This window comes from Petaurus breviceps, unplaced genomic scaffold (genome assembly GCF_028583685.1).
Source record: "Petaurus breviceps papuanus isolate PSGF00001 unplaced genomic scaffold, PetGlider_PUasm1.0 216, whole genome shotgun sequence".
NCBI lineage: Eukaryota > Metazoa > Chordata > Mammalia > Diprotodontia > Petauridae > Petaurus > Petaurus breviceps.
Window position 1 is genome coordinate 327536 of NW_027185867.1, and position 14315 is coordinate 341850.

Below are 14315 nucleotides of genomic sequence, written 5' to 3' on the forward strand. Positions count from 1 at the left end.
TCTTAGTTCCTGGGGAGACTAGGCTTAGCAAGGCCACAAGATACATTGCCAGTCCCTTCATTAATTTGTCCTCTGTCTGTAGAACAGTCCTAGAACACCTGAAAACATTAGCAAAACCCTCTCCCAGGATTTCTGTAAACATACAACAAGAAAATCCTTCTTCAGGGCTTCTGAACCAACAGAAAGGTTCCCAGACCCCTGCAACAACAGCACTGTCCTTCGCCAGTGGACAGTATTCACTCTCTGTCTGCAGGACAGTCTCAGGGCTTCTTAGCCAACAGCCAGGTTCCAGGACTTCTTCAACAGGAGGACTGTCTTTCACCAGTGGACAAATCTGGCAAAGCAATTCTATCAGTCTCTCTCTCTGCCTCCACTGCTTCCAACAAGTTCTTCTGCCTCTTTCTTGTCTCTCCAAAAATCTACAGTCACCAGCTCCTCCCAGTTTAGGACTTTTTTTTCACATCAAGTCCATCCCACAGGTGGGATTAACAAGCTCTGGGTTTTAACACAATCAATTTGAAAACCAAGTCAATACAGGGGGATCTTTATGTTCCATTACTCACACATAGGTAGAGATGAGGAAGAGAATTCTAGGCTTTGAGGATAGCCAACCTGGAGCTGGGAAATGGCATGCCTTATTCAAGAAAAAGCAAGGAGGCCAATGTCACTGGTTCAGAGTAGATAGCAGGGAGTAAGGTATAAGAAGACTGGAAAGTGAGAGGTGCACTGAGTTATGAAGGATTTTGAACACACAATCAAGGATTTTATAACTGATCTGAAGGTGATAGGCAGTACTGGAGTTTACCAAGTTGGGAGGAGAGTTAAGTTAAGGAGGGCCTGTGCCGGGGTGAAGGTAGTATCAGAGAAGAGAGGGTGCAAAGGTAAAATCAACAGACCTTGACAACAGATTGGACATGGGGCAGGGTATGGGGTAGTGAGAAATAGAAGCTTAGGATAACCAGTAATTTGTGATCCTGAGGGGACTGAGGATGGTGTCTTCTACAATAATAGGAAAAGTAGAAGGGGGAGAGGGCTTAAACAGAAAGAGGAATTCCATTTTGAATCTGTTGAATTTACAATGTTTACTGGACATTCAGTATGACTGAAAGGCAATTGGAGATGCAAGGTTAGAGGTCAGCAGAGAGATTAGAGCAGATTTGAGAGTCATCAGCATAAAGATTGTAATGGGAGCTGATGAGATCATCAAGAGAAATACTATAGAAGAAGAGAAAGAACCCCCTGGGATACCTTATAGTTGGAGGTTATGATCTGGATGAGCATCCAACAAAGGAGAATGAGGAACAATGTGGTAATAGTAGAACCAAGAGTAAAGGGTGTCCCAAAAACTTAGAAAAGAGTATCAAGTTGGAGAGAGTGATCATCACTGCCTAACACTGCAGAAAGATTAAAGAAAATGAAGACAGAAAATGGATTTAGTATAATAAATTGCTATGTGATTAATATGCTATATGTGAAAAAGTTATTGGTACTGTTTTCACAATTTGAATTCATGACTGTTGGTGTGTTGTATTGTTTAAGCAACACATTCCATAGAACATTTTACTATAATACTGTGCATTTATTGTTTGCATTAATATTTTTGTATTAATATGAGCACACAGGAAAATTTCTAGAAAAAAAAAGGAAACTAATGCAGTTCAGTGGTTTAATTTGGTTTTGCAATTGAAAAGCATGAGGTCTCCTAATATTAGAAATAGACCCAGACCTTAACAAGGAAGCCATTTTAAGTATATTGGGCAGAAAAGTGAAACACTTGGGAGAGTATACAATTAGGACAGATGAGAAAACTCAGAAATATTTTCCAGTCTACCTGGGAATTTTGACTATGTATATATGTGTGTATGTGTGTGTGTGTGTGTGTATGTATGTATATAGATGCCTGAAGAATTGATAGTAGGGAGTTATTCCTTGGAATTTCTTGCTAGGCCACCTTCTGAGGATCTTAAAGACATGGGAACTTTTCTAATCAAAGGAGACAGTCCTATGGAAAAACTGAATGTCACAATAATACTTAAAATTCCATTTCGTCTGTGGTTGAAGCAATACCCTGTATAGTTATACTGTGGGTCTGATCCCCAAAATGAAAGTAAAATGGTATTGTGGAAATTAAGCCAGGGCTTTGCTACATGACCTTCATGTTTCTCCTTCATCACAACCATGCAGACACAGAAACCATTGCCCACAATTCTTGAGATGAGACTCCTGAGCTTCATGAGTAGATCTACTACAAAGGGTAATAAAGACTATCTGTACCTGGGATACTACTGCGGCCAGTGCAGTTGGTGGGCTAGCAAGTGGTAAGAATAACAAGATGAGGGTATAATCAATAGTCTGTTTATTACAGGACCATTTCATACAGAGTCAAAGATGCAAAGGGTTCACAGAGTTTATATGCCCCTCCCCAAGAGAATGTAGACACCCCAAAAGAATGCAGACAAGGTACAAGGACCCTCCCTCTTGGTGACTCACAGGAATGCAGACAATGTACAAGGACCCTCCCTTAATCTTGTTTACTATTTATTCTTGCTTAAAGTTAGTTATGTATTAGGGTAATATCCTAGGACCATATCCAGAGGCATAAACAAAAGATTACATGCCCTCTTGCTTATCTGCCCTGTAATCTTATAGGTAACAGTATAGGTCAGGGAATATTTCTTTAGTGGGGCCAAGGGACCCCAAAAGTTCTCTACATCCAAACAAGTTTATACATCCTCCTGCTTATCTGCCCTTTAACCTTTGAGGTAATAATATAGGGGAGGGGAACATTTCATTAGTGGAGCCAGGGGACTCCTGAAAGCTCTCTACAGGATACACCAAGGTACACATAAGAAATTAAATAAGAACATAGCATTGATTCAAGTGGATGTAGTTTCTCTACCTCTATATTTGTCATAGAATATTACCTGATCCTAGAGGTATGCAGACTCACACAACAATGAGAATTCCACCAGACTTGAGGAGTCCTAACCTTCAAAAGCACATATGCTCCAAGTGAACAGGAAACCATATCAATGGTTTGAGCTCCAGTCAATCAAATCCAAGGGATGGCCTGTTGCTTCTTTAAAGAGAAAGCAGTCCAAGGTAAATAAAATAGATGCCACTGCTATTATATCCTAATCATTAAAGACAAGGTCACACAAGTCCCCTGAGGGACGTTCTATTACTTAAATTGTCCTCAAGTCACTACTGAACAACTGTGACCTTAAAGCTTTGAAAATCCCAACACAAGCTACAATGAAAGAGGAGCTTGGTACAGATAAAATAAAGACTGAAAGATAACAAAATTCAATAGTCTCCAGAAGGGGTGTCATCCATGTTGGAAGAGGGGTGTTGGGGGGTAGTTGGGACATAACATTGCAAGTGGGTGTTGAGTGGAAAGACTTACATGAAATGATGCTGAGTGAACTGGAGTAGAACTAGGAGAACATTATACAGACTTACATGAAATGATGCTGAGTGAACTGGAGTAGAACTAGGAGAACATTGTACTTAGTACCAATTGTGCAGTGATCAACTATGATAGATTTAGCTCTTCCCAGCAATACAATGATCCAAGACAATTCCAAAAGACTCATGACGGAAAATACTATCCACATCCAAAGAAAGAACTGATGGAGGCTGAATGCAGATTAAAGCATACTATTTTCACTGTCTTTGGATTTTTTTTGTGTGGCTTTTTCCTTTCATTCTATTTCTTCTTTCACAATATGTTTAATGTAATTGCACATGTACAACCTATATCAAATTGCTTGTCACCTTGGGGAGGGGAAAAGGGAGGGAGGAAGAAATATGTGAAACTCAAATCTTATAAAAAATGAATGTTGAAAACTTACATGTAATTAAAAAAAATAAAATACTATTTACATTTTTAAAAATTACTGCAGATGACAAAAAAAAAGTGACGTGGATGATGGGAGTTAACATCATAGCCTATTCATAAAGGGTCTTCTGTGTAAAATGATTATAATAAATAGAAGCAGTAGCAGGAACATCAGAGTCACGATACAAATGACATGACAATCCAGTCACCAATCTCTATTATGAGTCAGGATCATCTTTAGCAAAGTAGCTAAGAATTCATAAGATTCTCTTCCCTCCAACATTCAGTTCTTCTGTAGGACATCATCCCTGAATTAGCTACACTCTTCTCTCTCTCCTTGGTGAACTAGTTCAATTCTATACTATGTTCTAGGCTCCAATCACTTGCCCAACTGAACTATCATTAATCTCATCTTGCCAAATCCTAATCCTGAGTCATGCCCTCCATCTGTATCCTTTGCTCCTATTCATATGCTATGGAGTGAGACTGTGGTGTGTTAGGTAACCTTATCAGCTTTTTGTTATCTACAAATTATATCCAAATGCCTTCTATGAACTCATCTAAGTAACTGATAAAAAATATTGAATGGAACAGGGTCAAACAAGCCCAACAATGGAACAGGATCTTTGCAGCATTATACTAGAGACTTCTGTCCAAGTTGACAACAACATAGTAGTAACTACTCTTTGGGTTAGTCATTCAACCAGTTCTAAATTCATCAATATTTAGCTCATGTGTTCTGGGACCTATTTCAGGTATGAGGCCTTTCTTTGTTCTTCCTCTATCCCAACCAACTGCTAATGCTGCTAATACAATCCCAAAGAATAACTTGTATATATTTTGTATGTAGTTTAAATTTTTTTCTTTTTTATTATTGAATTTTACAAGCATCAATAAATATTATTTTTTTCATATATCAAAAAGCACAAAAAAGAGATGTAGGGTTGTTTATATAATAAATTCAGCATGACAGTACCAAAACTGGTAACCCTCTATGTCTTCCTGTGGAATTCCTTTTAATCTTTCTATGTATTTTAAAATATTTCAATGAAACTTTTCTATCTTTTCTTTTTTTTTGTCTCACTATTGTGACTCATCCTCTTTCCTCCAAACTCCTCCCACCATGAAAAAACACCCCAAAACTTCCTTTCCCTTTCCTTGACTATGATAAGCATAGCCACATTACACAAATCCACACATTGGCCATGTATATGTTATTCTGTACCTCTAGTCCATCACCTTTTTGTCAAAAAATAGCAAATATTATTCATCGTCTCTCACAATGAATCACTGCATTATTTTCCTTTATAATATTGTAGTCATTGTATAAGTTGTTCTGTTTCTGTTCGCTTTATTCTGCATCAATTCATACAACTCTTCCCATGTTTCTTTCTATCCATCCTTTTGACATTTCATATTATCTGATGATATTCCATTACTCTGACATGTTATAATTTGTTCACCCATTCCCCAATTTATAGGCACCCATGTTTTTTCCAGTTCTCTACTACAACAATAAGTGCTACTATAAATATTTTTTGGGTATATGGGTTCTTTCCATCTTCCCTTGATCTTTTGAGGGTATGTACCTTATAGTAGTATAGCTAGTCAAATGGCATGAATAGTTAGATGACCTTTTTTGAGTCAAATTGCTTTCCAGAATGGTTGGAACACTTTGTAACTCCACTCACAGTGCATTAGTATGCATCTGTCCATAGCCAGTCAAACAATTATTTTCTTTTTTTGTCATTTTTAGAAATCTGATTAGCATGAGGTGTAACCTTAGAATTGCTTTAATTTGCATTCCTTTTATTATTATTAATAATAATAATAACAATGATTATTGCCTTTCTCCTTTTGAGAACTTGAGAGCATGCATAAGTATTTTTTTCCAGACTAATAACCAGATGGTGAAGAAATAGGCTTTTCATTGACTGCTGAGTCAGAACTGAGTATAGCACTAACTAGTGCAATTAAGGATTTTTTTTCTCTTTTTCCTGCATGAGTGCACTCAAAACTTGCAGACTCCCAGACTAAGCTGTGAAGCAGCAGAAGAACATAAAAAAGACAGAAGTTCAAACCAGAGGTCTCCTCTACTTCTCCTACTGAAATGAGCAGAGACCAGCTGTAACATGGAATCCAAAGTTAAGAAGTAGCCTGGAAGAATGAGCAAACAAAAAAGGACCCAATATGAATAAAGAGCTACTATGGTGACAGACACAAACACAAACATAACTTGAAAACATCTACAAGCAAAGCCTCAAAGAAAAATGCAGATTGTATACAAGCCAAACAAGTATCCCTAGAAGAGTTAAAGAGAAGAAAAAGCAAAATAATAAAAATAATTTCAAAAACCAAATATAATAGAGAGATAAAAAATGAAGAAAGAAATGAGAGCTATGCAAGAAAGTTGTGAAAAGAGAGTCAACAGTTTGGTAAAAAAAAAAAAAAAGGTACACAACTTTACTGAAGAAGATTATTCTTAAAAATCAGAATTGCCCAAATGTAAGCTAATGACTCCATGAGACACCACGAAACAATAAAGTCAAAAGACTGAAGAAATGGAAGAAAAAGTAAAATATCTCATACAAAACCAACTTACCTGGAATATAGATTGAGAAAGATAATTCAAGAATCACTGAACTATCTGAAAGCTGTGAACAACAACAACAAAAAAAAGAACTTAGACATAACTATAAAGTAAGACCATCCAGATATCTTAGAATTAGAGGGGGAAAAAAAGAAAAACACTCCCACAAATATTACAGCCAAAATCCAGAGCTCCCAGGTCAAAGAGAAAATGCCACACTCAGCCAGAAAGAAATAATTTAAGAACCACAAAGCCACTGTCAAACACACAAGATTTAGCAGCTACCATTAAAAAATAACAGAAACCTTGCAATATGAAATTACAGAAAGCAATAGATTTTAGGATTACAACTAAGAATACCCTACCCAGCAAACTGAGTATAATCCTACAGGGTAAAAAATAGATACTTAATGAAATAAAGGACTTTTAAACATTCCTGATAAAAAGACCAGAACTAAACAGAAAATTTTACACTCAAACTCAGGACTCAAGAGAAGCATAAAAAGATAAATATGACTGATAAATCAAAAGGTACTAAACAAAGTTAAACTCATTTTGTTCTTATATAGGGAGATGATACACATAATCTAACAGAATTTTTTCATCCCCACCGTTATTAAAGGAAATGTAATTACACAGAAAACCAAAACCTGGGTGTGCTTTTATTATGTTTAAATGACCTCAAAAGAAGAATAGAAAGTTAGGGAAGAGGAATGTACTGGGAGAGGGGGGAAGGGAGAGGAAAAATGGAGGAAATTCTCTAACATAAATGGGGTGCACAAAAGTTTGTAAAATGGAGGAGGGAGTGTGCTGGGCAAATCTGAACTTCACTATTATAGGATATCAGTTTGGAAAGGTGGAATCTGAAGGCAATTCAAAGTCAGTAAGGTCTCATTTCAAGATCTGTGAGAAATAGGTGGTGCTCTCAGTGTAGCCTTGAAGTAGGACATTCCAGTTACACTGCTGGCCTTCCTAGGTGAAGGCTCAAAGAAGCTGGCTATGGGAATCAAAGGGAACACTGAAAAAGGCACTACACAAATCAATGGAGGTGGAATCTGGAATCATGGGGGATAAGATTCAGGAGGGTATGAAGGTTAGGGATCAAAGGTGTTCTAGGAATCACACAAGCATTGACAGTGCAGAGGTCATGGACAAAGCACCACCCACAGCTGCCATATTAATGGATAGGAAGGATAGAGTGTTACAAGGGCTAGTGCAGTGGGTGAGTAGTCATTGATGAGGAGCCTGATCCCTTCAACCACCTCTCTGAAGAAGAGATGCTAAGGGACATGAGGGAGAGGTTTAAAGGGATACAGATGGGAGTATGCTAACTGCCCAGAGGAAGAGTGGAACGTCCTCAAGGAGTGGAAAGGAGCAAACAAAGATGGGGTAACAAGAGAATGGAGCAAAGTGGGGATCATGTTGGGAAGAAGGAGAGAGAGGTGTGGGAGAGACAGAGACAGAGAGAGAGAGAGAGAGAGAGAGAGAGAAATACCATTTGGGAAAAGAACTTACTAACTTAATTGAAAAAAATAAAGACTCAATTGTGGCCCTATATATCTTTAGAAAATTGAGGCCTAGAAGGCTGAAAGTATCTGAGGAGAGAAGAAAGGTATTATAAATGAAAAGATTGAGAGGCATAGCTTTGGGGTAATTAATAACTTAATTATGTCTAACAGAATGGAAGAACATCTGTTCCCAACAGAAGAAATCAATTCTGATTGGTTAACAATGGGAATAATAATAATGAGAAGTGGGTATATTCCATGAGGGGCTGGTATTATATCAATCTTACACTTCTCTACTCAGACCACCATAGCCTTGAGCAATGTAGACATCTCCTTCAACATTTCTTATAGCATAATAGTATCCCATCACTTCATATACCATAACTTGATCAGCCATTTCTGAATTGTTTGGGTACCTCCTCAGTTTCTGACTCTTTGCCACAACAAAAAGAACTCCTATAAATATGGGTCCTTTTCTTCTTTCATCTCTTTGGGTTATAAACCTAAAAGCAATATAATTGATATGCACAGCTGAATAACTTCTGGAGCATATTTTAAAATTGCTTTCCAGAATGCTTGAACCAGTTCACAGTTCTACCAACAGTATATTAATGTACTTGTTTTCCCACAGCCTCTTTAGCATACCATTTTCCTTTTTATCTTCTTGGACAATCTAATGGCTGTGAGATGGTAACTCAGAGTTGTTTTAATTTGCATTTCTCTAGTTATGAGTTAATAATTATTGTTTAATGATGATTATTTGTAATAGTTATTTATTAAAATTATTTTTTAATTTTAAAGCTTTTTTTTCACATGGCTATTGATTACTTGGATTTCCTCTTTTGAAAACTGTCTCTTTATATCCTTTTACTATTTATCAATTGGGGAATGGCTCTTATTCTTATAAATATGAATCAGTTCCCTATACATACATACAACATTTATTTTTTAACACCAAGCTAACAGTGGCTGCAGGTAGTCCAGCACAGAGTTTATCTAGCACCTTTATTTTCTCACTAACCTGCATCACTGACTACATGCTTTGGCTTAGTGCCCAAAGGACTTGCACTATGCTTTTGGGATGTAATTGCAACAGAAAACATCAGTTTTGAAAATATACAACGAATGCACAGGGAGCTCTTAACTTTACAGTGGTGGAGTGAATAAATGAGTGAAGCACCTATTAGGAAACTAGCCACTCCACAAACTTGCACGATTCATACCACTCATTTTTTTTTTCTCTGCTGTGATGGCTTTAAATGTGTGAGGTTGCCAACACAAAAGTGAAAAATGAAGTTACTAATAAAATCACATGATTGTTTGAAGTTGCACAAGTTAAATGTGTGAATGTTGAGGATGACTATATTAGAAATGAAACCTTTTGGGGTGGCTAGGTGGCACAATGAATAGAGCACCAGCCCTGGAGACCTGAGTTCAAATCCTACCTGAGACACTTAACACAAAAACTAGCCGTGTGACCTTGGGCAAGTCACTTAACCCCAACTGCCCTACCTTCCCCCCTCCAAAAATTAAAAAAAAAAAGAAATGAGACCTTTATCAGGGAAACTTGTTGCAAATATTTTTCCCAATTCTCTTCTAATTTTAGTTGAATTGATTTTATTTGAGCAGAAACTAATTTTATGTAATCAAAACTGTCCATTTTATTTCTCCTGTGAATGTTACTCTTTGTTGTTTATTCACAAACTCTTCCTCTAGTCAGAGGATTCTGGAAAGATGGCAGAGTAGGTCAGAAAACTTTCAGCCCTCCAAAATTCACTCACAAAAGAAAAGAAAAGAAAAAGACAAAACGTTGCCTTAAAGAGTATGTAGAGCAGCATTTAAAGTCAGGGTAAAGCAGTTGTCATCCTAAGACAACTTGAAAAGACCCCAGGAAAGACTTGGCCTCCAGGGGTGGAGGTTCAGCCTGAGTGAAGGGCAAACACCTGCAGGCTGACTCTAAGGAATTAACAAGCAACAAGCTCTGGGGGCAGCTGGGTTGGGAAGCAGCCTCAGCCTCAGGAACTTTCATCTCATGATGAAAATGGGTTAGAAGGTCAAGTGGAAGACTGAAGGGCCTTCCAATGTTGAGGGAGGCCAAACACAGCTGTGCTGACAAAATTCAGTCCCAGGCTGTGGTTTTGGGGGAAGAAAGAACTAGCAAATGCCTGGTGAGTGCAGAAGCAGAGGGGCAAGAACCCTGCTTGCTGTGGGCACTATCAGGAGAGCAGAGTCCCTGGCTTCATTTCCAGCACAGAGAGGACAACTGTAGTTTGCAGTAAGCTGAGGGATTGTAGAGAACAAGAGTGTTTGCAGAGAGCAAGAGTGTTTATGGGACAGCCTGGCTGAGAGCCCTAGCTGTGGCTTAGAAGTGGAGAAGATAGCCCAAGGTTGAACCCTGGAACAAACCTCAGACAATAAAAGTAAGAATAACCTGTGGCTTAGGGCATCATTCCCCACACTATGGAACTATGACTCGATTATATTAATAACTACTAAAAATAAAATAAAAATGAGTAGGCAAAGTAGAAAGAACCCAAACATAGATGGTTACTCTGGGGATAGAGAAGATCTGTGTTCATATTCAGAAGAAGATAGTGGAGCTAAAAAAAGCCATTCCATTTTTCAATGAGAAATGTTCAAATGGTCCCAAGCACAAAAAGAGTTATTTAAAGAACTTTAAAAGGACTTTAAAAGTCAAGTAAGAGATATAAAGTAAAAATTAGAAGAAAAAAAAAGCAATCCAAGAAAATCAAGCTTTTTTTTTTTTGGAGGGGGGAAGGTTGGGCAATTGGGGTTAAATGACTTGCCCAAGGTCACATGGCTAGTTTTTTTTGGTCTGTGTTAAGAAGCTGGATTTGAACTCAGGTCCTCCTGACTCTAGGGCTGGTGCTCCATTCACTGTGCCACCTAGCCACCCCAATCAAGAAAATTATGAAAAGAACATCAACCAACTTGAAATAGGGAATAAAAAACATAAAGAAGAAAATACATTGAAAACCAGAATTGGGCAAGAGGAAGCTAGTGATGTTATAAGACAACAAGAAATAACAAAACAAAATCAAAAGAATAAATAGAAGAGAATGTGAAACATATCTATCAGAAAAACAACTGATGTAGACAACAGATTGAGAAGTAATAATATAAGAATAGTCAGATTACCTGAAATTTATGATTAGAAAAAAAGAATCTTTATAAAATATTACAAAATGATCTAGGAAAATTGCCCAGAAGTTCTTGAACAGTAAGGCAAAGCAGAAATAGAAAAAATTCACTGATCACCACCTGAAAGGAGCATAACTTACAGGAATATCATAGCCAAGTTTCAAAGCTACCAGATTAAGGAGAAAATATTGCATGCAACAAGAAAAAAATTAATATCATTGAGCTACAATAAAGATTACACAAGATCTACAACTACTATGTTGAAGGACTGGAGGTCTTGGAATACTATATTTCATAGAGCAAAAGAGTTGGGGTTATGACCAAGGGTAACTTACCCACCAAAGTTAAGAAAAATGCCGAATGGAAAAAATAGACTTTTAACGAACTGAACGACTTTCAGGTATCTGTGACAAAACAGTACAATTTAATGGAAAATTTGAAACACCAGATCCAGGAGAAATATAAGATAAACCTTAAAGACCAATTATAAGGGACTCAATAAGGTCAAATTGTTTACTTCTTATATGTGAGCATATTAGCAGTTCTCTTATATTGTCATCATTATTTGAGTAGTTTGAAAGAAAAACTTGGGCTGAGCTGTGTATGATGGAGTGATTCTAAAAAACAAAACTGTGTAGGGAGAGATAAAAAGAAGTAATTATCTCATACAGATGGGGTGTGAAAAGAAGAATTGATACAGAAAAAGTGGGAGGGGGTAGCCCTGGAAGTTTACTCTCATTGGGAATGGGTTAAAAAGAGAACAACATATATTTCTAGGAGGGTATAAAAGTCTTCCAAATTCAGAAAGAAGTAAGAGGGTGAGGGAAGAGAATAAAGGAGTCATTCTTGGAGGGATAGGTAGGTTAAGGAATAGGAGGGCAAGGTAGTAGGTAAAAGTAAAATAGATAAGTAAGGAGAACAGTGAAGAAAAATAAGAAGGAGGGAAATATACAACAAGTAATTATAGCTTGGAATGTGAATGGGATCAATTTATCCATAAAATGAAAATGGACAACAGATTAAAATTTTGAATTTGACAATTTGTTGCTTTCAGGAAATACTAAAACTGAGAGATACACACAAAGATAAAATAAAGAGTTGGAGTAGAATTTATTATCTAAAAACAGCAGGGGGTAGTAATCATGATTTCGGACAAAGTTAAAACTAAAATAGATTTAATCAAAAGAGTAAAATAGGTAAACTACACTATGTGTCACTAATATTATCCAGTATTGTTTTAGACCACTTGAAATAACTAGATAGTATAAAATACCTGAGAGCATACCTGCCAAAACAGACACAGGAACCATATGAGCATAAACATAAAACATTTTTCATATAAAGTCAGATTTAAATAACTGGAGTAATATTTATTGTTCATGAGCAGGTAAAGTCAATATAATAAAAAAATGATAATTTTACTCAAATAACCTGTTTATCCTATGCCATCCTGTAATGTTAATGGAATAGGAAGATCTTCCCTGTCCATTAATAGGCCTGTGCTACCACATGTATCCCCTTTTCCCTTGGAACAGGAGCTCTGTTCCCAGGTCTAAAAGTATACAGGTATTTCAGTCATGGATGTCTTGCTTCTTTCACAGCTGTCATACAACCTGATTCACACAGAACCCATTGGTGGAGGAACTTGCCTAAGGAACTTGCTTATTAGGAGGCTGGCTTATAGGAAGGCTACCTTTGGGTACTAAGCTAATTAGGCACTGAGTCAGAAGGGTTGTGGTGCCTTCTGGTTCTGAGTCTATCAGTTGAAAACTATATATATTGGGAGGTTGGTATTTGACTTTGGGGGCTCTCTCATGAGAAGGACTTTTTGATTTCCTGGACAGGACTTTGGGTAGTCATTTGTTAAAACCCCCCCAACTACTCAGATGTTGGTGCTCTCCCAGTCTGGTGGTGTATGTAGGTAGTTGTATTACTTTGTTTAGACAGTGGGAGCCTCATCTATTAGATTCTTTCTTGAATACTCACTTCTTTTTACTTATCTGTACTCATAGAAGTCTCTTAATTAAAGTAAGATCATTCACCCCTTTAAAGCTGTCTTTCCTTTAGAAAAACAGATCAAGGAGCCTGTGCTAACAAGCCATCCTGAGTGGGCTAGGGTGCTTGCTATTACACATCCCAATTAAATTACTAAAAAATTATCTTGCTTTTTCTGACAGCAGACAAGATAGCGGAAGTGGAGCAGAACAAGAAGCGAACCTTCCGGAAGTTCACCTCCCGCAGTGTGGACCTGGATCAGTTGCTGGACATGTCCTATGAACAGCTCATGCAGCTGTACAGTGCTCGACAGCGACGGCGACTTGACAGGGGTTTGAGGAGCAAACAGCATTCCCTCCTGAAGCGCCTGCGGAAGGCCAAGAAGGAGGCTCCTCCCATGGAAAAGCCTAAGTTAGTGAAGACACATCTTCGAGACAATGATTATCCTGCCTGAGATGGTGGGAAGTATGGTGGACGTCTATAACGGCAAGACCTTCAGTCGGGTAGAAATTAAGCCCGAGATGATTGGACACTACCTGAGCGAATTCTCTATCACCTACAAGCCTGTGAAACATGTGAAACCTGGTATTGGAGCCACCCACTCTTCTCGTTTCACCCCTCTCAAGTAACCCAGATCCCAACAATAAAAACAACAAGATTCTTAAAAAAATAAAAAATTATCTTAGTGAATTAGAAAAAATAATAGAGTTCATTTGGAAGAACAAAAGGTAAGAAATTTCAAAGAAATTAGGGGAAAAAAGATCAGAAAGGAGATTCAGCAGTATCATCTTAAACTATATTATAAGGCAAGAGCATTGTTGAAATATAAAATGGATAATTTTAAATTATTTTAAATTTTTAAAAATTTGTTTAAATAAAATCAATGTGGCCAAGAATAGAAGGAGTGCAGAAAATTAGGGAAAACCTTTCATGGGCAATCTCTCAGATAAGATGTGATTATGTTGGAATACTTCTGTAAAGTAGGAAATGCTAAAGTGGTTGATTTAGAAAAACAGGGAAAGACTTGGACCTACGAAGGAAGATACTATACACCTCCAGAGAAAGATAACAAGTAGAATTATACATAGTATGGTCTTACATATATGTTTATGTTTATAATATTTATGTATATATGTATTGGTTTAGCTGTAGCCTTCTTTAGTGAGTGGGGAAGGGAGGAAAAAATAAAGTAAAAAGTGTACACCAGAGAACAAAAAAG

At 37.3% G+C, this 14315-nt stretch overlaps 1 pseudogene; it reads left to right on the forward strand.

Annotated features, from left to right (window-relative positions):
- The first annotated feature begins 13242 nt into the window (after positions 1 to 13242).
- LOC138165829 (small ribosomal subunit protein uS19 pseudogene) lies at positions 13243 to 13743 on the forward strand (annotated as a pseudogene).
- The last annotated feature ends 572 nt before the right edge of the window (positions 13744 to 14315 follow it).